The sequence below is a fragment of the Tursiops truncatus genome, chromosome 1 (assembly GCF_011762595.2).
Source record: "Tursiops truncatus isolate mTurTru1 chromosome 1, mTurTru1.mat.Y, whole genome shotgun sequence".
In the NCBI taxonomy this organism is placed as follows: Eukaryota; Metazoa; Chordata; class Mammalia; order Artiodactyla; family Delphinidae; genus Tursiops; species Tursiops truncatus.
In genome coordinates this window covers 56,349,533-56,373,684 of record NC_047034.1, presented here as the reverse complement: position 1 = coordinate 56,373,684, position 24,152 = coordinate 56,349,533, and the positions used below count along the sequence as shown (strand labels likewise).

Genomic DNA, 24,152 nt, shown 5'->3' with positions numbered 1-24,152 from the left:
GGCAATGCTAGTGGGCATGAACGGAAAGAATCAACTTGGAGGAAGATTTAAGAGGTGATCAACTGGGTAAGAGGTATGAGGGGGAGGAAGGATTCAGGGATAATTGTTGACTTTCTTGCTTGGATTTTTAGGTTGATTGGTTTTCTGGTTAACCAAAAGAGGAAATAAATATTGGGGGTGGGAGGAAGTAAGTTCATTCAGGGAAATTTTTTTTTTTAATTAATTGATTTATTTATTTTTGCTGTGTTGGGTCTTCGTTTCTGTGCGAGGGCTTTCTCTAGTTGTGGCAAGCGGGGGCCACTCTTCATCACGGTGCATGGGCCTCTCGCTATCGCGGCCTCTCTTGTTGCGGAGCACAGGCTCCAGACGCGCAGGCTCAGTAGTTGTGGCTCACGGGCCTAGTTGCTCCGCGGCATGTGGGATCTTCCCAGACCAGGGCTTGAACCCATGTCCCCTGCATTAGCAGGCAGATTCTCAACCACTGCGCCACCAGGGAAGCCCGAGGGAGCTTTTAAATTTAAGATTTTGCGGCACATTTATATGGCGATGTCCAGTGGCAGTTATATAGTTCTAATGCTTCTGAGTAAGATCTGGGCAGGAGATCCAGATCTGAATGTCATCACTGTACAGATAATACCAGACCCTTTTGATGTGGAAGAGATTGCTCGGGGAAACGATAAGGAGTAAGAAGAGAAGAAGATCAAGGACTAAACTTTGGAGAATGACAACATTTAAGAGGTAGGCTTGTAATGGGAACTGGAAAGGAGATGTTGGAGAGATGGAAGAGGAATTATGAAAGAGTGGTATCCCAGATATCAAGCCAGAGTCAATGATGTAAAGTACCTTGGGTTAGGTCAATTAGGTAAAGACTATACAGTGTCCTTTTTCTGACTATTTGGCGTTCTCCTATGACTGGAGCCTGAGCAGTTTCAAGGGAGCATAGGAGCTGGGAAGACAAAACTTTGTAAGCAGAGTAAATAAGAGGGAGTGTGTCCATTCAATTGAACCTTTTTAGTATTCTCAGATACAATACTGGTTATATGTAGAATTTTGTTGCATGTTATACTATATGGAGGGCATAGCAATCAGGAGTTTACAGAAAACATCTAGTCTTTTATTGTGAGCTCTATACTTCTAATATGGGCAATATCTGGGGTACAAGGATATGTCATAGATGATCTCAGAAACCCAAAAGACATGTCTTCCAGAATCATCCAGTTACTATATTTGTGTCTGTCTAGACTGACACCTCAGGTACCTCGTGGCTCTCATTCAGGCTAAGTGCTTTAATTCTGATCAAATAATAACAGTTTACAAGTCAAAGAGATTGTTTAGAATTATGATTTGCTGTCTTTGCTCAATCTAAGTTTGCTTGGGCTGACTTTGCTTGAATTAGATTAGGGCTTATAGTTATGTATCTTAATACCCTTCTTAGAGATCTTGTGTGTGTAAATCACACAACCACAGAATTAGACATGATGATGATGGCTAAAAAGATATATGTGTATATGTGTATATATATATATATATATATATATATATATATGTATATATCTTTCTAGTCATGTCTAATTATCAATGACAATATATCCATGACAATATTTTTAGGATACTTTAAATAAGTCTAGCTCTAACATAAAATGAATGGAAAGTGAAGAGAAAGGAAAATGAGAGGTAAAAATGAGAGAAGGTAAAAGATAAAAGTATAGAAGAGACAAAAAGGGAGAGAAGAAAAGGACAATAACAGATAAAAAGGCAATTTTTGCCATCAGAGTACCTTCTTAGGGTCTCATGTGAAAAAGCACCTGAAGCCAAGGTCTTCACAACAGCAGAAAACTTGGCTATAATATGACCTGATTGCATAGCTGCCATTCTCTCTGGACTTTTCTAGCAAAGGGAATATACAGAAGGAAAGAAATGACCTCGCTGCCCTTTAAAACCATCTAGGGAACTCATGTCAAGGGGACCTGAACTCCCTACTACCCTGGGTTCAAATATCACCACAGCAGTGAGAACAGATGAAGGGATGAGGCCCCTGACCTTTCTACCAATGACTCATTGATCTAGCCAGCTGTAGGATACATATTTATTAAACTTCTGCTTTAGCCCAAGTACTGCACAAGGTCCCATGGATAAAGAAGGCTTAAACTCCATCCTCTAGAAGCTCAAGAACTATCTTTATATTTCACTTATTTGAGCAGAGTCTGTAAACTGGAGTCTACCTCCTTGACTTAATTCACTCCATGAATCTTAGACAAGTCCTTTGCCCACTCTGTACCTCAGTTTACTTATCTGTAGAATGGAGATAATGCTAGTGACTACCTTAGGGACCTTTCATGAAGATTAAATGAACTAGAATGGGTAAAGCACCAAGACCAGATTACTAGCACATAGTAGTTGCTCAATTAGTTCCTATTGTTTTTATCATTATCATTATTAATATTGTCATCAAAAGGAAAGGGACTTTTTCTTGGAATTTTTTGCCTGGGACCTGATTATTTTCTCTTGTCCAGCTGAATGAAACTGCTTGCAGGTCCTATGATAGAAAGCCCCATACTAAGCTACAGATTCTCAAAAAATCCTCAGCCTGGCCAGGCTCTTGTGGGTGTAACTTTCAGTATCTTGACCTTTGTGCTCCTTGTGGGTGATCAGGAAAATGAGAGAGGATTTATAGCATTTTCTCCCTCCTTTTGTTGCTTATGGTTTTATTGTTTGCTAAAGGGAAGTATTTTGCCCCATGCCCACACCTTCAGCTTTATCACATTATCCGAGACAAATGATGGCAACAGCTCTTACTTCTCCAGATGTGAGCTTCTTGGGTGGCTGTCTGCATGTTTCTGGTCCTTGGAGCCAGAGAAAGTTTCATTTTCAGAAATAGCACTATGATGCACCAACAACACCAACCTCATTTCCTGTCTTGAGTGGACCCAGAGCCTTCCAGTAAGTTCACAAGTGTGTTGTAGACTGTGAAAGAATAGAAAACATGCTCCATTCTTTTGCAAGTTTCACCAAGATCCGTGTGAAGGAAACATACTGACCTCATGCTTTCATGAAAAGTATTATAGATCCCAGAGCTGCCAAAGGCAAAGGACGGAATGGGCCAGCCAAGGGGCTAAGCAGGGACATGCTGACAGCATGTTTTGATATCCAGCCTGTCTCTGGCTGAGAACTTTGAAGACCATTTATGCTCATTCCTCTGAGCGGGGACTTCTTGGCCTTAGCAGTCTCATGAAACAAACTTCAACAGGATATGTGTAAGCAAGTTGTGATATGTACGCATAGCTAGCAGGACATTCTCTGGAGTCCTACCCATCATGACCGTCATCCTGGTTATCTTTGCATCTTCCCTCAGTTTTGAGCCTCCACTACTCCACCCATTCTAGTTGTCTGATGCTACAGGCCGCCACAGAGTCAGTCAAGCAAGCGTCTACCTCTAGGGCCCAGTGACAGGCCAAGCACTAAGTACCTTCTGTTGTGCACATAAAAGAATTCTGTGACTTAGTTTCTTTCTGTGCAGTTTGAAAGACAAAGTGAGCACATCCAAAGCGATTAAAAAGCCAAAAAATATCTAAATAATAATGCAGACCTCTAAGATGGGAGTCCCAAAGCAAGGGAGTTCAAGGTTAACTATAGTTATGTGACGGGAAGGACATAAGGAAGAGGAATTCAGCTGAGTCTTGGAGGATCAGCACGTTTAGAGAAGGAAGGCAGAGATGACAAGAGATGTGTGTTCCAAACAGTGGGAGCTAAAAACACAAAGGCCAAAGTGTGCAGAGTGGGTGTGGGGGACTGGGGCAGGGGAGCAAGGGAGGGGTGAGACCAAATGACAGGAGCAGAAAGTTTTAGGAAGTTAAGTTGCCCTCCTTGGATTCTAGCCATCCTTCCTTATGCACTGGAGTTCACTTGTGAATCTCAGGACCTCTTTTGAAAGCGGCAACTGAGAAAACTGAGGGTACTGTTTGCGGAGCTGCATACAGTAAGAGGGGAACCAGAGCGAGCTAGATACTGCATTTTCCTTCTTGTTGTTAGGGGCGTTGTATGGGAAAATGGAGCTCCCATCTTCCTCTCTCTCACCCCCTCCCCACACCAGCACCACCATGCATCATCAAGAAGAGCTGTTCACATCAAAGCAGGCGTGGGCAAACCTAGCATGGTGTAAACCAGAAACAAAGGCTCAGACTCTCAGACACCCTTGTGTGTTAAGTGCACAGCCTCTTCCACACTGGCCTTGGGCCCCCAAAGGAGGCTGCTTTCTAGGGAAGCTTTCACCAATTGCTTTTCTGCTTCAAGATAGTAAAACCAGCATTCACCCCTTTGGGCTTTAATTTTAGTTCTCTTCCAATGCTTCCCTGGTGAAAGAGGTAAGGGAGAGAATTCTCTTTCTCCATATTCCCTCTTCTCAGGAAAAAGCACACAGGCCTTTTTTCCCTCACCAATCAGAATACAAGTTCACACCTGCTTCTGATTCCTAATATAAGTCAGTAGTTGGGTATATATGTATATTCCCTGGCTGGACTGTAATCTCTCTGTGGACAAGACATGGTGCCACACGAGCCCCATTCATCTTTTCACCCCAGTGCTTAACAGCAATGGCTGATGCCTATGGAGTGTTCAACAACTGGAAAAGAAAGAGTTTTTCGACATTGTCCTGAAATTTTTTCTCGGACAAAGCAGCTCATGAATGAGTGAATCCATGCATGCCTGCTTACTCCGCCCAGCACAGTGCCATTAAACTCTTTAAGTTTAGGTTAATGCTTCCTTCAAATTGAAAAAGATTGAATGGCCCCATTAAGTCATCAGGTCTTTTCCAAAGTAGCAGCTAGCCATAAGCAAGGTCTTATGATCACACAGGATAATTCTGCCAGAGAGGAGAGTGGAGCTTAGGATACAGAGTTTCAGGTATTTATTGGGAAAGTAGAAGATGGTGATGCTACCCAAGGAAAGGCTTTATATGTCTCTTGTGATAGAGTGAAGGGCCCAGGTTCTAGGAAAGTGTGCTAAGGAGAGAGATGAAAGGGTGCAGAAGATCACATTACTGCTTCTTCATGACCTGTAATTCATCAAGTTGCACAACTGTGCCATGTTCAAGAGAGAGACCCTGTTCTTATCCCTGGAAAACCATGCCTTCCCTCTAAATAAAGAATTTAGCAATTTTTCCAGAAGTTCTCGTGTACACCAGGCTGAAGCCTCTCCCTGCACTCCAAAAAAAAAAAAAAAAAAAAAAAAAGCAAACCCACTTTCTACAAGAGAACCATGAGCACTCTAAAACCAGATAGGGAGCCAGAGAAGCAAAAGAACAAGGCACTACATGGGTTTATTAAGAAAATATGTGTCACAAATAAGTTGCCAAGAAACTGCAGTATTGTCTTAAAGGGAAATTCCCCAAAGTCCCTAAAACGTAGCCAGAATAAAGCTGATAGATTGGTGGCCTTTTCTAGAGGCCTACTGCATAAATGTTGAGAAAACATCCTGCGGTGCTTGCACGACTTTCTCCTACAGGGCCATTCCCTTCTTTTTCTTCCTTCCTTCCTTCCTTTCATCTTCCTTCCTCCCTCCCTTGCTTCATTTTCTTCCTTTCTTTCTTTCTTTCCTTCCTTCCTTCCTTCCTTTGTTTCAGAAACCTAGACTTTGATTTCTTGAAATTTTCCCAAGTATCATTCCTGCTGTGTTTTCTAAATTAAAGTGCTGGCTCTTATCTCATAAATGGCCCCTCTTATAGGAGGCCCACTAAACATTGTCTGTACACTAAATAAAGGATGTATCACAAATACATCTAAAGAAGCCATGGTAAATAGTATATAATTAACTCATTTAAAAGACACCTTTTGTCATTTTTATGATCAACAGATATTAAAGGTATCTATTTTTAAATTAATTTTTATTGAGGTATAATGGACATATAACATTATATTAGTTTCAGTTATATAAAATAATGATTTGGTATCTGTATATATTGAAAAATGATCACCACAATAAGTCTAGTTAACATCCATCACCATACATAGTTACAATTTTTTTCTTGTGATGAGAATTTTTAAGATCTACTCTCCTAGCAACTTTCAAATATGCCTTATTTTTCTTTATTTCTCTTTGGACCTCAGTCTTTTTATCACCAACTGAGGGGCTAGCTAAAAATAATTTATCTGGTCTAAACTTGCCCCAGTGTTTAAGAGGATACAGCATCCAGTGACAGCATATTTAGGTCAACTGGCAATTTTGCCAAGAAAAGAGCAGAGAGGTGGAATGGTGTAGTGACAATGGCAAAATAAATTCCCAAAGTTGGAGAACACAGATGTCTTCTTTGGCTGTCACACCACAGCAGAGCCCTGAGTCTCATCCTCTTTAATATCCACATCTTCCACCACACACACACACACACACACACACACACACACACACACACACACACACACACACACACACACACACACACACACACACACACAGTGCACTCATACACCCTCCTCTCTACTTCCTTCTTAGAGCCTTCCCTGGTTACCCAGCTCTCAGTCACCTCTCCTTTCTGTAAACACCTATAGATAACAATTCCCACCTTGCATTTTATTATCTGGGTCTTCTAGAGTGTCATATAGTACTTTCTATCTCTAACCACACTGCAAAGTCCTCGAGGATCAGGGATTGTGCTTATATAATACTTCTCTTGGGATTTTTACCTGGTCCTTGTATTGTGTTGAACTTGTCCTAAGCACTTGAAAGTAATGATTGGTGGATTGTTTTAGATGGAGTCTCTCATTCTGCAGGTCTGTTTCACATCCTTATCTTAAGTGAAAATTTCTCAAACATAATGTTTTCTGGATTCCCTAAAAGAAAAGAACTAGTAGAATTTATTACCACTTTGCCTAAAGCAGCCAAAGAAAAAGTGACAAAACAAACTATACACAGGGGAGTTATGGGGAGGTTTCTCATCTGGTTTTATTTCCCTCACTAGAATATATCTTCTGTGTCATGGAATGACTGTGTCATTGAGACCCAAAAGGCTAAGAAGTTGTCCTAGAACTTCAGAAGAAAAAAAAGAAAATAGAAAACAGATGTTCTTCCTCAAAAACTCTGGTGTTAACACCATAAGGGGAAGCCTCAGAGTCAGAAATCATGTAGGAATGGGCTTCCCTGGTGGCGCAGTGGTTAAGAATCCACCTGCCAATGCAGAGGACACAGGTTTGAGCCCTAGTCCGGGAAGATCCCACATGCCATGGAGCAACTAAGCCCATGTGCCACAACTACTGAGCCTGCACTCTAGAGCCCACGAGCCACAACTACTGAGCCCATGAGCCACAACTACTGAGCCCGCATGCCACAACTACTGAAGCCCGCGCACCAAGAGCCCATGCTCCGCAACAACAGAAGCTACCACCATGAGAAGCCCAGACACGGCAACAAGAGTAGCCCCCACTGACCACAACTAGAGAAAACCCGTACGCAGCAGCAAAGACCCAATGCAGCCAAAAATAAAATAAGTAAAATAAATAGATTTATTAAAATTTATTTAAAAAAAGAAATCATGGGGGAACTCCATTTCCATGCTTCTCAATGACAGGTTTCCAAAAGATATTTCTGCCTCTTTGATGTCACTTGTAGCACCTTCTGATTGCAAGCTCCTTCAGGCCAAGCCCAGTTCCCATTCTTTTTCAGTTTCTCCCAGAGGTTGGTTATGTGGTACTCAAAATACTTGATTAAATGAAACCTTCATTTGTGATTTTTATTTCAATTACCAGGCATCATAATGGTTACCCTCGGTCTAGGCAATAACTCTCTTCCCACTAACATGGTATCATGAAAGAATTCCGTGCCTTAACCAAGGCTTATGATCTGCATCGATGAGTGAGCTAATACAGCAGAATGATGGAGCGTTCAGCCTCTAAGTCAACTACCTGAGCTTGCAGCCTGCCTTTGCTACTTATTTCTTCTGTGAACTTGAGCAAGTATCTTATCGTTTCCACATCTCAGTTTCTTTATTTGGCATGGATTTGTTAGGAAGATTAAATGAGATGATCCACATAAGTACATAAAAGAGCTACTGGTACACTCAGTGTTCAGTAGATATTAGTTATTATTAGTTGTTCTTCTTGTCTAGCTCCAGAGGGTATGTCGGTCACCTGGACTTCTGGACACATTCTCTCTGTACCCTGAATTTGGAGCCTCCACCCTGAAACAGAGACTCTTACCCCACCTCAGGAAAGTCAACATGGCTGTTTCATCCATGGCCACATGTGGATGGATGCTGAACATCCTGTGTGCCATGCACGAAGCAGTGCATGAGGGCCAGGGCTGCTGACTTGCCCGAGTTCAAATGAACCCAGACACACTCCATGACAACATGACAGTGGCTTGCATTTGTTTCCTCTTTCTTTGCTGCTTCCTTTTCAGTAAAACACTAGTACAAACCAGACCACTGTATAACAAGGAAATTTCCAGGGCTTCCTATAGTTGATTATTTTTTACATGTACATGTATCTATTCTTTTTCAAGTTCTTTTTGCATTTAGGTTATTAAAGAATATTCATTCCTTAAATGTTGTGTGATCAGATCAAAGTTCAATACCAATACTTGGATAGTATTTTGCAATGCGTTGTGATCAATGTAACCCATGAAAACAGCTTTGTGATGAACTTCTTGAAGTGAGTATCAAGAAATTGTTATCTTATTTCTGTTTCTAATTCTGAGACTGCACTGGCTGGAGAACATTAGGCAAATTACTTCCTTCTTGGATTTAGGCTTTCCCCATAATAATCTCTGAAAAATAGTATTCATTGCTACTCTACTGTCAGAGAAGATCTAAAAGCACTACAAGAGTTGCCCCCAAACAGTAGGTGAATGCAAGGAAATAAAAACCCTTTCCTATTTGGTAACTTCTCAAAACCGTCTCTCTGTGTTTCCATGATAAACTAATTAATAAAGAACGTGGATGACTTTCTGGAATCAAAAGCAAAATTCAGAAAGATGATCCTATTGTACAAGGAATGACATTGTTTAATAGGGATTTACTTTCAGGGTAGGATAACTTTAGGTAGGAATTATTTTGTTAAAATTTTTCTGTGACCGGAATTAAGAATGCAGAGTGCAAATCTCAAATTATCCTGAGAACCCTCCACAAGGATGTCAGTGATTTCATAACTGTCAATCAAATCTTCTTGAATCTTCGGCTAATCAAAATAACACAAATTTGTCCAATCTCAGAACTCCCTGAGAATTCCAATACAAATATTTTTTATTGAAATATACTTTACATATAACATTGCAATTTGATACATTTATATACTGTAATATGATTAGCATTGTAGCAACAGTTAACACCTCTATCATGTTACATATTTATCCTTTCTTTTTGGTGATTGGAATAATTAAGTTCTAGTCTCTTAGTGAGTTTGATGATTATAATACAATATTGTCTATATTCACTATACTGTGCATTAGACACCTAAGGCTTATTCACTACTTGTTGCAGGTTTGTACCCTTAAACAACATCTGTCCTAATATAAATATTTCTGAAGGCATTCTTCACCACAGATGATAGACTGCCTTGTTAATAAGGGAACAGTAATAATAGCAAGTGACATCCTAGCATATCTCTTTGTAATTTATAAATAAGTTATTTTATATACCTTACCTCATTTAATCCTCACAATATTGTGAAATAGTTATAGGAGACATAACTAGCTCAATTTTTATACATGAGAGGAGAAGAAGAAGAAGAGTGATCAGTAGAGATGATGGAGAATATGCACTCATCCGTTTATTCATCTATTCATTCAACAACTACTAGTGAATAATCACATGTGCCAAGCACTGGTAGTATATAGCAATAGACCAAATCTTTAGAAATCCTATAGCTTAATGGAAGTGACTGACAGTTGAGATAATAACAATAAAATAATATAAATGTTGTGACATGGATCTTTGAGATTAAAGAGCAGAGAGCCCTACTTGAAAGTTTGGAGAAGGCCTCCTTAAGGAACTTACGTTTTAGCTGATGTGTAAGGGATGAGTAAGGAGTTAGCTAGATGAAGGGGAAGTGGGTTGAGTACTCCTGTGGGATAGAACATCATGTCCCAAGGAACAGAGTCAAGCAAAGACAAATAGAACTTATCAAGAAACCAAAAAAAAAAAAAAAAAAGATTTGGCATGATGAGTATAAAATGCAAGATGGAAAAGAGATGAGGCTAGAGAGTTAGACAAAGAACCAATCTCATATCGGACCTTGTAATTTATTTTAAGAGAAATGACAAGACAAAAACGAGGGCAGCATGGAAAATCTAGGATAGTAAGGTATTTTGAAGGTCAAAGGCCAGGGAGAGTTTTAGGAATATAGTCAATCACACTAATCCTATAAAGGAGCGAAAGAATAAGAGAACTGACAGTAGGTCATTTGAGACATCATGGATGACGTTAACTTTCAGTTTGATGTTAGAGGTGGAACACAAGCTCCATGTATGATTGAAATACAAGGAAATAGAGGCAAAGTACATGTAGACTATGGTTTGAAAAAGTTCAGTTCCTCTATTGCTAGCCTTGGTAGCAGGGTCAAAGGGAGTTTTTTCTAGGTAGAAATTTTTAAATATCTTTGAAGGCAGAGGGGAAAGGTTGGGTAAAGAGGGAGGACTTAAAGATGTCATGAACTCATTGCAGATTAAGGAAGTAGTAATATAAAGCATGGTGACTATAGTTAATAATATTGTATTGCACATTTGAAAGTTTCTTAGAGAGTGGATCTTTTTTTTCCCGTATCTGCTTTTTTTTTGGTTTAAAATCTTTATTAGAGTATAATAGCTTTAGAATGTTGTGTTAGTTTCTGCTGTACCACAAAGTGAATCAGCTATACGTATATCGCCATATCCCCTCGCTCTTGCGTCTACCTCCTACCCTCCATATCCCACCCCTCTAGGTGGTCACAAAGCACCGACCTGATTTCCCTGTGCTAGGTGGCTGCTTCCCTCTACCCACCTATTTTACATTTCGTAGTGTATATATGTCAAAGCCATTCTCTCACTTCGTCCCAGCTTACCCTTCCCCCCTCCCTGTGTCCTCAGGCCATTCTCTACATCTGCATCTTTTTTTTTCTTTGCGATACGCGGGCCTCTTAACCGCTGTGGCCTCTCCCGACGCGGAGCACAGGTTCGAGACGCGCAGGCCCAGCGGCCATGGCCCATGGGCCCAGCCGCTCAGCGGCACGGGGGATCCTCCCGGACCGGGGCACGAACCCGCGTCCCCTGCATCGGCAGGCGGACTCCCAACCACTGCGCCACCAGGGAAGTCCCTACATCTGCATCTTTATTCCTGTCCTACCTCTAGGTTCTTCAGAATCTTTTTTTTTTTTTTTTTAGATTCCATATGTATTTGTTAGCATACGGCATTTGTTTTTCTCTTTCTGACTTACTTCACTCTGTATGACAGACTCTAGGTCCATCCACCTCACTACAAATAACTCAATTTCATTTCTTTTTATGGCTGAGTAATATTCAATTGGCACATTGTATATATGTGCCACATCTTCTTTATCCATTCGTCTGTTGATGGACACTTACATTGCTTCCATGTCCTGGATATTGTAAATAGTGCTGCAATGAACATTGTGGTACATGACTTTTTTTTTTTTAAACAACTTTATTGGAGTAAAATGGCTTCACAATGGTTTGTTAGTTTCTGCTTTATAACAAAGTGATCAGCTATACTACATATATACCCATATCTCCTCCCTCTTACGTCTCCCTCCCACCCTCCCTATTCCCATGCCTCTAGGTGGTCACAAAGCACTGAGCTGATCTCCCTGTGCTATGTGGCTGCTTCCCACCAGCTGTCTATTTTACATTTGGTAGTATGTGTAAGTCCATACCACTACATGACTCTTTTTGAATTATGGTTTTCTCAGGGTATATGCCAAGTAGTGGGATTGCTGGGTCATATGGTAGTTCTATTTTTAGTTTTTTAAGGAACCTACATACTGTTCTCCATAGTGGCTGTATCAATTTACATTCCAACCAACAGTGCAAGAGGGTTCCCTTTTCTCCACACCCTCTCCAGAATTTATTGCTTGTAGATTTTTTGATGATGACCATTCTGACTGGTGTGAGGTGATACCTCATTGTAGTTTTGATTTGCATTTCTCTAGTGATTAGTGATGTTGAGCATTCTTTCATGTGTTTGTTGGCAATCTGTATATCTTCTTTGGAAAAATGTCGATTTAGGTCTTCTGCCCATTTTTGGATTGGGTTGTTTGTTTTTATGATATTGAGCTACATGGGCTGCTTGTATATTTTGGAGATAAATCCTTTGTCAGTTACTTCATTTGCAAATATCTTCTCCCATTCTGAGGGCTGTCTTTTCATCTTCTTTATGGTTAACTTTGCTGTGCAAAAGCTTTTAAGTTTCATTATATCCCATTTGTTTACTTTTGTTTTTATTTCCATTTCTCTAGGAGGTGGATCAAAAGGGATATTGCTATGATTTATGTCATAGAGTGTTCTGCCTCTGTTTTCCTGTAAGAGTTTTAGAGTGTCTGGCCTTGCATTTAGGTATTTAATCCATTTTGAGTTTACTTGTGTGTATGGTGTTAGGGAGTGTTCTAATTTCATTCTTTTACATGTAGCTGTCCAGTTTTCCCAGCACCACTTATTGAAGAGGTTGTCTTTTCTCCATCGTATATTCTTGCCTCCTTTGTGAAAGATAAGGTGATCATATGTGCATGGGTTTATCTCTGGAATTTCTATCCTGTTCCATTGATCTATATTTCTGTTTTTGTGCCAGTACCATACTATCTTGATTACTGTAGTTTTGTAGTATAGTCTGAAGTCAGGGAGCCTGATTCCTCCAGCTCCATTTTTCTTTCTCAAGATTGCTTTGGCTATTCAGGGTCTTTTGTGTTTCCCTACAAATTGCGACATTTTTATTCTAGCTCTGTGAAAAATGCCATTGGTAGTTTGATAGGGATTGCATTGAATCTGTAGATTGCTTTGGGTAGTATAGTCATTTTCACAATGTTGATTCTTCCAGTCCAAGAACATAGTATATCTCTCCATCTGTTGGTATCATCTTTAATTTCCTTCATCAGTGTCTTACAGTTTTCTGCATACAGGTCTTTTGTTGCCTTAGGTAGGTTTATTCCTAGGTATTTTATTCTTTTTGTTGCAGTGGTAAATGGGAGTGTTTCCTTAATTTCTCTTTCATATTTTTCATCATTAGTGTATAGGAACGCAAGAAATTTCTGTGCGTTAATTTTGTATCCTGCTACTTTACAAAATTCATTGCTTAGCTCTAATAGTTTTCTGGTAGCATCTTTAAGATTCTCTGTGTATAGTATCATGTCATCTGCAAACAATGATGGTTTTACGTCTTCTTTTCTGATTTGGATTCCTTTTATTTCTTTTTCTTCTCTGATTGCTCTGGCTAAAACTTCCAAAACTATGTTTAATAATAGTGAGTGTGGACAACCTTGTCTTGTTCCTGATCTTAGTGGAAATGGTTTCAGTTTTTCATCATTGAGAATGATGTTGGCTGTGGGTTTGTCATATATGGCCTTTGTTATGTTGAGGTAAGTTCCCTCTATGCCTACTTTCTGGAGGATTTTTATCATAAATGGGTGTTGAATTTTGTCAAAAGCTTTTTCTGCACCTATTGAGATGATCATATGGTTTTTATCCTTCAATTTGTTAATATGGTATATCACATCAATTGATTGGCATATATTGAAGAATCCTTGCATTCCTTGGATAAACCCCACTTGATCATGGTGTATGATCCTTTTAATGTGCTGTTGGATTCTGTTTGCTAGTCTTTTGTTGAGGATTTTTGCTTCTATGTTCATCAGTGATATTGGCCTGTAGTTTTCTTTTTTTGTGACACCTTTGTCTGGTTTTGGTATCAGGGTGATGGTGGCCTTGAAGAATGAGTTTGGGAGTGTTCCTGCCTGTGCTATATTTTGGAAGAGTTTAACACTATAGGTGTTAGCTCCTCTCTAAATGTTTGCTAGAATTCGCCTGTGAAGCCATCTGGTCCTGGGCTTTTCTTTGTTGGAAGATTTTTAACCACACTTTCAAATTCAGTGCTTGTGATTGATCTGTTTATATTTTCTATTTCTTCCTGGTTTAGTCTCGGGAGGTTGTGCTTTTCTAAGAATTTGTCCATTTCTTCCAGGTTGTCCATTTTATTGGCATATAGTTGCTTGTAGTAATCTCTCATGATCCTTTGTATTTCTGCCGTGTCATGTGTTACTTCTCCTTTTTCATTTCTAATTCTGTTGATTTGAGTCTTCTCTCCTTTTTTCTTGATGAGTCTGGTTAATTGTTTATCAATTTTGTTTATCTTGTCAAAGAACCAGCTTTTAGTTTTATTGATCTTTTCTATGCCTGCAGGTGACCCCGTGGTAAAGGAATAAATAAATGCTTGCTGGTGTCCGGGAGTAGTCTGCTGGTTTTTGGATAGTTGTTACCACTGGTCCTCTACAGTTTGGGAAATTCTGACCTGTATTCAAGCTCATTGACTCTTTCCTCAGCTGTGACCAGTCTATGGTTGAGCTCATCCAAGGTGTTTACAACTGCCCATTTCCCTCTGAGCACTGCTTTCACTGTACCCAGTAAATTCTGCCGTGTTGCTCACAGGGTCTTGGTGCTCTGGCCAGGTGTCAGGCTTGTTAAATGATTTTGAAGAAATACTTTTGTAAAATTTTTATTGAAATATAGTTGATTTTGGTGAACTATATGGTGATTATATGCAGATGACATGATACTGTATACAGAAAGCCCTAAAGACTCCTCACAAAAACTACTAGTACTGATAAACGAATTCAGCAAGGTAGCAGGATACAAGATTAACATACAGAAATCTGTTACATTTCTTTACACTAGCAATAAAAATATCAGAAAGGGAATGTAAAAACACAATTTCTTTTAAAATCACATTAAAAAATATCTAGGAATAATCCTGACCAAGGAGGTGAAAGAATTATATGCTGGGAACTATAAAACATGAAAAAAGGAAACTGAAGATGATTCAAAGAAATGTAAAGATATCCCATGCTCTTGGATTGGAAGAATTAATATTGTTAAAATGGCCATACTACCCAAAGCAATCTACAGATTTAATGCAATCTCTGTCAAATTACCCATGACATTTTTCAGAGTACTAGAAGAAATATTCCTAAAATTTATACAGAACCATAAAATTTATGGAATTAATAAATTTTAGGGAACTGTAAAAGAATTGCCAAAGTAATCCTGAGGAAAAAGAACAAAGCTGGAAGCATAACCCTCCCAGACTTCAGACAATACTACAAACCTACAGTAGTCAAAACAGTGTGGTATTGACACAAAAACAGACATATGGATCAATGGAACAGAGTAGACAGCCTAGGAATAAATCCACACACCTACAGTCAATTAATCTTCATTAAAGAAGGCAAGAATATACAATGGAGAAAAGACAATCTCTTCAATTGGTATTGGGAAAACTGGACAGCCACATGTAAATCAATGAAATTACAACACTCCCTCACACCATACACAAAAATAAACTCAAACTGGCTTAAAGACGTAAATAAAAGACACAACACCATAAAACCCCTAGAAGAGAACACAGGCAAAACATTCTCTGACATAAATCATACCAATGTTTTCTTAGGGCAGTCTCCCAAGGCAATAGAAATAAAAGCAAAAATAAACAAATGGGACCTAATCAAACTTATAAGCTTTTTCACAGCAAAGGAAACCATAAACAAAATGAAAAGACAACCTACGGACTGGGAGAAAACATTAGCAAATTATGTGACCAACAAGGGCTTAATTTCAAAAATACACAAACAGCTTATACAACTTAATAACAAACAAACACAAACAACCCAATCAAAAAACGGGCAGAAGACTTAAATAGACATTTCTTCAAAAAGACATAGAGATGGCCAACCGGCACATGAAAAGATGCTTAACATCACTAATTATTAGAGAAATGCAAATCAAAACCACAATGAGGTACAACCTCACACCAGTCAGAATGGCATCATTCTTCCAATCCAAGAGCATGGGATATCTTTACATTTCTTTGAATCATCTTCAGTTTCCTTTTTTCATGTTTTATAGTTCCCAGCATATAGTTCTTTCACCTCCTTGGTCAGGATTATTGCTAGATATTTTTTAATGTGATTTTACAAGAAATTGTTTTTTTACTTTCCCTTTCTGATATTTTTATTGTTAGTGTAAAGAAATGCAACAGATTTCTGTATGTTAATCTTGTATCCTGCTACCTTGCTGAATTCGTTTATCAGTACTAGTAGTTTTTGTGAGGAGTCTTTAGGGTTTTCTGTATACAGTATCATGTCATCTGCATATAATCACCATTTTACCTCTTCCCTTCCAATTTGGATGACTTTTATTTCTTTTTCTTGCCTGATTGCTAGCTAGGACTACCAATGCTATGCTGAATAGAAGTGATGCGAATGGACATCCTTGTCTGATTCCAGGTTTTAGTAGGAAGGATTGATGAAAGATTTTGTTATGTTATTTAAACTACCAAAATTTCAAAGTGCATCTGATTATCTTAGTGAAAATAATTCTATCCATTTGTTGCTAAAACGGAGTATCTAAAATACTGAGATGGTTGTTTCAGTCATAACTAAAATCATTGTTCTTATAACCATGTCTTCTTCTTCAAGATCCATGTTTTCTTACTATTGCTTTTCTGTCTGAGCTCCTCTCCTCTCTGTTGCTTCTGCCACTATAGATCACGCCTCACTGGGGCTATCTCATTAGCCTTTTAGGTGGTCTTGCTCTGCCCCTCCCACCCACCTTTCACCATGCTACCTGAACTACCTTAGCTACCTTCTCTGAAAAAGGTCCCATCAAGCCATAAATTTCTAAAATAAAAAAACAAAAAGCCCCTAAATAGTAAAGCAGAGATTCCTTGAAATAGCACTACAGCTGCTTGGGATGTGGTTTCCTTTTTGTTCAGTGTCAGCTCCCGTCTCTTATCTCCACCTATCACCTTCACCAGCAGGGGACCACACACACTGTCTTCCGCACCCTGTGCCTTTGCTCACACTTCACCCTCTGCCTGTAGGCCTGCCTCCTACTCTTTCATCACACATGAATTAAAATTCTTCCCCCTTCTCTCATTTGGCTAGAATGTGTTATCCTTTATTATAGCCCTATGCTTATCATAGCACTTGCTTCATTCGTTATTGTATTGGATGATCTAATTGAAAAAAGAACTGGGCTGGGATTTGGACAATCCAGATTTGAATTCCTGAATTACTTCTTAACCTCACTGTGTCTCAGCTTCCCCATTTGTAAATGACAGATTGGGGATTGATTTTCTTTGTATGAGGTACCTTTTAGCTCTATAGTTCTGTGAATCCATCTATCTCTCTTACTAGATATAGCTTCTTAAATCACAATGTCTTACAAAGTTTCACATTGTCTATAGCACCTAACTGCACTTTGTACCTAGAAAAACCTTGACATATATTTGTGGAATAAATGAATGAATTAGTGAATGAATAATTAGATCTTTATAAACGATAAAATCACTATTATGTTTGCAACTTAAATAAAATGTATTTAAATAAAGTGTATTCTCCATTTAACTATGTTTCTAGAGAAGATCTAAGACAAGGCAGCTAGTAAGAATAAGCCACAGAGATTAAAGCTTTTCAGTATTCATTATTCCAAGCAGCATTCACATATCAATATGCAAATATATAACGTCTGAAGAAGCTGAATATGTACTTAGTTGCTAGAAGGAACTCACTGAAACTAAAAAAGATATTTAAGATAGAGAAAGGCTGCCTAACAAAACTAATTATAAACTGATAATAACACAAATATAATTGGCATCTATTTAACTTTCTATTGCCAGACACTGAGGTGAGTTTTGTGTGTGTGTGCATTCTTTTATTTTAATCCTTAAATTATACTATGCGGTAGAAATAATTATTATTTCTTTACAGATGAGAACACCTGGACCCAGAGAAGTTATGCAAAGTGCTCAAGCTCACACAAAGTGTAAGTAGCAGAGTGAGGATTTAAATTCAGGTCTATCTAAATCTAAACCCATCTCTGAACCACAGTACTCATTTGCCTCCCCTGTGATGATACAGCCTAGAAAATAACAGATGTTTTTAAAAACATCTTGAAAAGACAACTTAGTTGATGGACCTTACTTTGTTGAAAGGAAACAGATCCACTTACACTAACTCAAGGAAAAAAAATGGTTTGTTAAAATGATTTACAAGGCCTAGAACAGGAACTGAAATTATATCAGAAACTGAAGCATCTCTGGGCATTGACTGTTTTCAACTTTTTCTTTCCAACAAGTTTCATGGTCTCTCTCTCTCTCCCTCCCTCCCTCCCTCCCTCCTGTTCATGGCAGCACCTGCTTTTCCTTTTACATTAGCTCTATTCTTCCTGTCAACAGTTCCATGGCATCATTTAACTTCTCCACTGCTAAGTGGTACTTTTCCCTTGTATGTTCTAGATCAAATTCCTACGAAAGGGCATTGGATTTGCCCAACTCATTTTATTGCACAAGGCTTGCTTCTGCTGGGAAGAGGGTACCCTGACTGACCAACATTAACATGTAGTCTGCTTACCAGATAGATGCCTCTTTCTTTCCCTTTGCCCTGAGATTACCCACCCTATACCATTCCACAACTCTTTTTTCTTTACAAACAAGTTTCTACAAAAAGTAGTATAACATATTGTTTCAGGTTCCATTAACTCCTCATCTGGCGCTATTCTTCCCATTTGTTCTTCAGTCCTTGAAATCTGGATTCTTCTCCCATTACGCCATTGAAAATGACCTTGCTGATGACACCAGCAACTACTTACCGGTGGAGTCTAATGAGCAATTATCAATCTTCGTAGTATTTGACTTCTTGCAGCCTCTAACATCACTGACCACACCCTCATTCTCAGTCTTTTAGGCCTGCTTTTCTTCCAGTTGACCTCCTTTGTCTCTGGCTGTTACTCTATAGGATTCCTTTGCTATGCCTGTCTTCAACTGTTGGTGCTCACCGGGTCTCAGTCGTTTGCTCCCTCTCTAAACCCTCTCTATAGTTATTTTATCCACATCATTGACTTTATTCTAAAGGCTGTTGACTTTCAAATATTAATCCCATCTCATGTGACTCTTCCTGAGTTCCAGCTATATACTAGTAATGCCCACTGGGATATTCTACAGACATCTCAAATCATACATTTATAAAACTGAACTCATTATCTCATCCATCCCAAACTTTCTCTAGTTCCTCCTTCCATATCCCCTACCATGAAAGCATCACCATCTTCCTCACTTTGTCGAGCAAGGTCCTTCCTTCTTCTTTATCCCTCACCTTAAATTGATCGCTTTACTAGTTAAGACTCTGATTTCAATTAGGAGAAGAAAACTTAAGGTAGCTGAGTGGGGAAAAGTAAAAGGGAATTTGTCATAGAGCTGCAGTGATTCTTACAGAATCCAGGGGTAAGAACATAGCTGGGCCTTATGGGTCAAGAGCAGTTCTGTGGCGTTTCTTTCCATTTTTCATTTCTGCTTCTCTCTGTGTACCCCTTTCATTCTTCTGTCTCAGCCAGATTGGGTCTCTCTGCTTCTCAGTCCACTCTATAGGAGGAAGATGGGCTATCACATAGCTATCAAATTTTTATCTTCTCCAGTCAAGAGATCATGCCAGGGCAGTTAATTCCAGACAAGTCAACACTGGCTAAGAGAATGGGCTCACATGGTGAAAATGAGGCTGCTGAAACCCACCCCTGTGGTTAAAGAAGTCTGATAAGGAAACCATTATGACTTTGGCAGAAACCCCGGTGGTACCTACCACAATCACTACAGTCTGGTGAGTCTATGTCATAAATTTTTCTCTCAGTCTCATCACCAATGCCATTGTCCTTGTTCAGGTTCTCCTTCGTCTCTTCCATGGACTAATTTACTCACATTAATTATCATATATACAGTCCTCTGATCATTTGTTTACATACATGTTTCTCAGCTAAATTCTAAACTGCTTGAGGACAGGCATTATATCTTTTCATTTAGTTTCCCCTCTGGTATAATTTCTGAGATATACTTGGCCTCAGGAAATATTTGTTCAATAAGTAAAAGAGGCATTTTGTATCTTAGGCCATTATTCATTTGAATCCCCTACCTAACCACCCTGACTTGGATTCCATGCCTGCCAATAACCTTCTGGTTATAATTTGAATTACCATACAATGCTTCCTTCAGGAAGAGAACGTGCTGACCAATAAACTTCTACCTTAGTTTAAATCTTACTCTCTTAAGAGTTTGGTTATGCAGTCCCTGAGAGATGTATAAACTCTAAGACTTTGTTAAAATACAGTTTCTAGACCTAAAAACCTGGTTCCTGGACTTCAGACATGGTAATTTCACCACTCTGAAATAACCACTCTGAAAAGCCTTGTTGAGGAAGCAACTCACCACTTAAGGTGGCATCTGTCAAAGTCTGTGCCCAGAAACCACAGTTCATGTTTCCAAAAATATTCGTGTGAAGTAGTTAATAACAAATCAAGGTTCTAGAGATTTATAATGCCTTTGCAGAGGAAAAATGTGTGGATTCTAAAATCTCACATATTACTGAACTCTTTATTGCTCAATAGAAATATGTGGGAAAAAATTCCCATAGAGATATGGCTTCAAGTTCATGAGAGATCAGTTTTCCTGAATGTGTTTGCCACAAAGGATGATACGTAACATAAAAAACATGGTTCTAAGAGCCATTTTTTGAGAAGATACACATGGCTGTTTCTAATAAATATATTTAATAAAGGCCAAAGGCACAAGCTTACCTTAAAATTTGGTGAAAGCATTACTATAGTAAAGCAAGCTAATGTGCTCTAGAATACTGCTTCCTAGGAAAACAAGGATAATGAAATGACTTTCATGATGCTGATGGTGGTATGTGGTAGCCAGTTTTTTTAAAAATTTTTTATTGAAGTATAGTTGATGTACAATATTAAATAAGTTATAGGTATATAGCACAGTGATTCACAATTTTTAAAAGTTATGCTCCATGTATAGTTATTATAAAATATTGGCTATGTTCCCTGTGCTATACAATATATCCTTGTAGATTATTTTATAGATAATAGTTTGTACCTCTTAATCCCCTACCCCTAGATTCTTAGGAAGCTAAGGGGACACACCTGAGGAGGTATGGTGGCATCAGACCCTCTAATTGCTTAATAACAAGACACATCAGCAAGCACTTACTCAACAAGCAATCTGTGTTCGTTGATTATGTGCCAGGCTAGCAATAGAGCTGGGGACACAGCAGTCACAGCCCTTGCTCTCCAGTTAGCATGGTAATCATGGAGGTAATCGCCCATGACTGCCATCTGGGCACCAAGCATCCCTCGGGGCATGGGAGCTACACAAGCCACATAAACCAGGTTCTTTGCATATTGTGGACCAAGCGGAGATGACCAGTCACATGTCATTTTGCTTCTCTTTCTTACTGTGGTAGCCAGTTTTATGGAGCACTTGTTATATACATAAATACTTACAATTTTCCATGCATTGTTTTACTTAGAGTTTTTAAAAACCTAGAGGAATGGACATTAGACTATTTTGAGAGGTTGTTTGCAGCATATGTATCTCATATCTTGCTGGTCATTCTAACCAAGAACCAGCATCCCATCTTTTTTGTTCATTCATTTCAATATTTGTTGCGTTCTTTCAATTCCAAGCACTATTATAGGTGCTGGTGATACAGCATTGAATAAATAAAGTGCTTTTATCTTGGGGCTTACCTTTTCTTGGGGAGGAAAGAGAATAAGATAGATGTTAAATTAACAGGTCAACTTGAGAAGTGGCAGTTTAAAAACTTAGGAATAAATCCAACTCTTTAATAAAAATGAAATCAATGGCAGCCACCATTTTAGTATCACTATGTATCAGAAACCTTTCATATATTAATTGGTATTTTAAACTTATTTTATTTTATTCCTGGATTCAACAAATATTAAGCTCCAACTATGCATCAGACATTGGATAAACAAAACAAACAAGAAACTGAGTCTCAGAGAGGGCAAGTAATTTGTCCAAGACCCAAATAAGTGATAACAGCAAAACTGGGATTTTGAAAAAGTATGTCTGACTTCAAAAGTAGAAGCAGAGTAACTAGTTATGAAGCTACTGAAATAATCTTGGTCCACAAACAAGAGCCATAGCAGAAAAGAGGTCAGATTCTCTTTGAAAGTAAAGACAATATGATTTCCTTAAATGGGTGAAAAACAGAAGTCAAGAATGACTCTATGGCTCAAAGGTTTTTGGCTCATGCAATATGATTGAAATGAGGAGGGCTTCAAGAAAAGCTGGTTTGAGGAAACATTAAAAGATTCACTTTGGGAAAGTTGAATTTAAGATGTCCATTGTACCTCCAATGTGAAATTATTGACTAGACAAGTGAATTTACAAGTCTGAAATAAAGGAGAACAACTTGGGCTAGAGATAAAAATTTGAGAGTTGACAGCATACAGGTAAATAATGTAATATTGATTGTGGCAAGGCTCATATGCCATAGACTGCCAGCATTCAAGTGGCAAAGTTGTCACTAGGTTATGAAAAGTGAAGAGCATGACTGTTTTTCAGACTCAAATAGAAGATAGAAGGCCATTTGCTTTTGTGATGAGAGATGGATTATGGTAAGTCTCATGGACAACACTAACTTTGGTTTTTTGTTCTGCTTTTTAAATTTTTATTTGTTTAGAAGCTTTGATTGTCTTTACTTGGAGAAATATTCAGCTGAGATTCGAAGTTGTATGCCGTGAAGCAGTGGTTCTTAAACTGTAGTGTACATAAGAATCACCTATGGGTCAGAGCTCATTAAAAATTTGATTCCTAGGCCTCACTCCTAGAAACATTTATTCATTGGAATATGAGTGGGGCCTGGGGATCTTTTTTTTTTTTCCAAGCGTACTGGGTGAATCTGATATAGAGTCCATAGGCCTCAGTTTGAAAAACTCCACTATTCATCACTGAACAAATTGTTTTGTCTTAGTAGTGTAAAGACAGTTGCTTCTTGGTGCATCTGCCCAGCAAGGCTTAAACCAAATAGGATTTTGTCCTGTTCGAGAAATGCAAGACAAGGTAGTTTATTGACTATTTACCCTTTTGCAAGTTAATTTACAAGGTTCTTTTCTTTTCCATAATTACTTTAACAATGTTCCTGAGAACAGGGTGCTTTTTTTTTTTTTTAACTTTTATTGGAGTATAGTTGCTTTACAGTGTTGTGTTGGTTTCTGTGGTACAGCAAAGTGAATCAGTTATATGTATACATAGATCTACTCTTTTTTAGATTTCCTTCCCATTTAGGTCACCAAAGATCACTGAGTACGGTTCCCTGTGCTAAACAATAGGTTCTCATTAGTTATCTATTTTATACATAGTAGTGTATATATGTCAATCCTCATCTCCCAATTCGTCCCACATCTCCCTGCCGCCCTTGGTAACCATTAGTTTGGAGAACAGGTTTTGATGGGGAAGAAGGACAGTACTTGAGAACTGTAGGTGATGGGATGGGAGACAGTAAAAAAAGGAGCTTGAAGGCTGCCCATTGGATTCTGTCATGCAGAGTACACATGATAACATTAAATTCACACCAACACTCATATCTGTGATTCATTTGTTTGTTCATTCAACAGACAATAAGAACCAAGGTCCAGGCACTGTCAGACCCTAGTCTCTGGCCACCAGATTCCTCTCAGAGACTAGCCCATTAGATAAGAGGTTCAACCTGAAAGCAGGTAGGGAAGATGAAGAGGCTCTCTTCATCTTCCATTCTAAGAAACTTAAATTCACCAGTACAGCTCAGTCCAACTCAGACTCTGTATTGAGGCCCTGTGCGAAAAATATCTCTGCTCCACCCTCCCCCCACCCTGCCCCACATGATGTCCCTGGACAACACCAAAGCTGGGTGGAAACAATCACCCTGAAGGCTGAAAACAGAGATTCCCACCCTGATTATGCAATTGAAGCAATGAGAAAGTTGGTTTAATCTAATGGGCCCTAAAAAATGAATTTTCATTTTTCTATTGCCCAACGCTTTCTGAGTTCTTTGAGCAGGTCACATAAACCCTGTAGTCTACTTTCCCAAGCAATATAATGAGATTCACCAATACTGCTATGTGTCTTGGAGCGA

General features: G+C 38.8%; 1 protein-coding gene and 1 long non-coding RNA gene across 3 annotated transcripts in view; one reads left to right on the top strand and one right to left on the bottom strand.

Moving 5' to 3' along the window:
- TNFSF18 (TNF superfamily member 18) overlaps window positions 1–24,152 on the bottom strand; it is a 113,723-nt gene that overhangs the window by 2,959 nt on the left and 86,612 nt on the right. The gene's annotated exons all lie outside the window — the stretch shown is intronic.
- The window catches only part of LOC141278598 (uncharacterized), a 259,133-nt gene that overhangs the window by 218,771 nt on the left and 16,210 nt on the right, over window positions 1–24,152 (top strand). For both annotated transcript variants that reach the window (XR_012331551.1, XR_012331550.1), the window contains exon 2: window positions 17,949–18,003. This is a non-coding gene — a long non-coding RNA (uncharacterized lncRNA). The remainder of the gene's footprint in view (window positions 1–17,948; window positions 18,004–24,152) is intronic.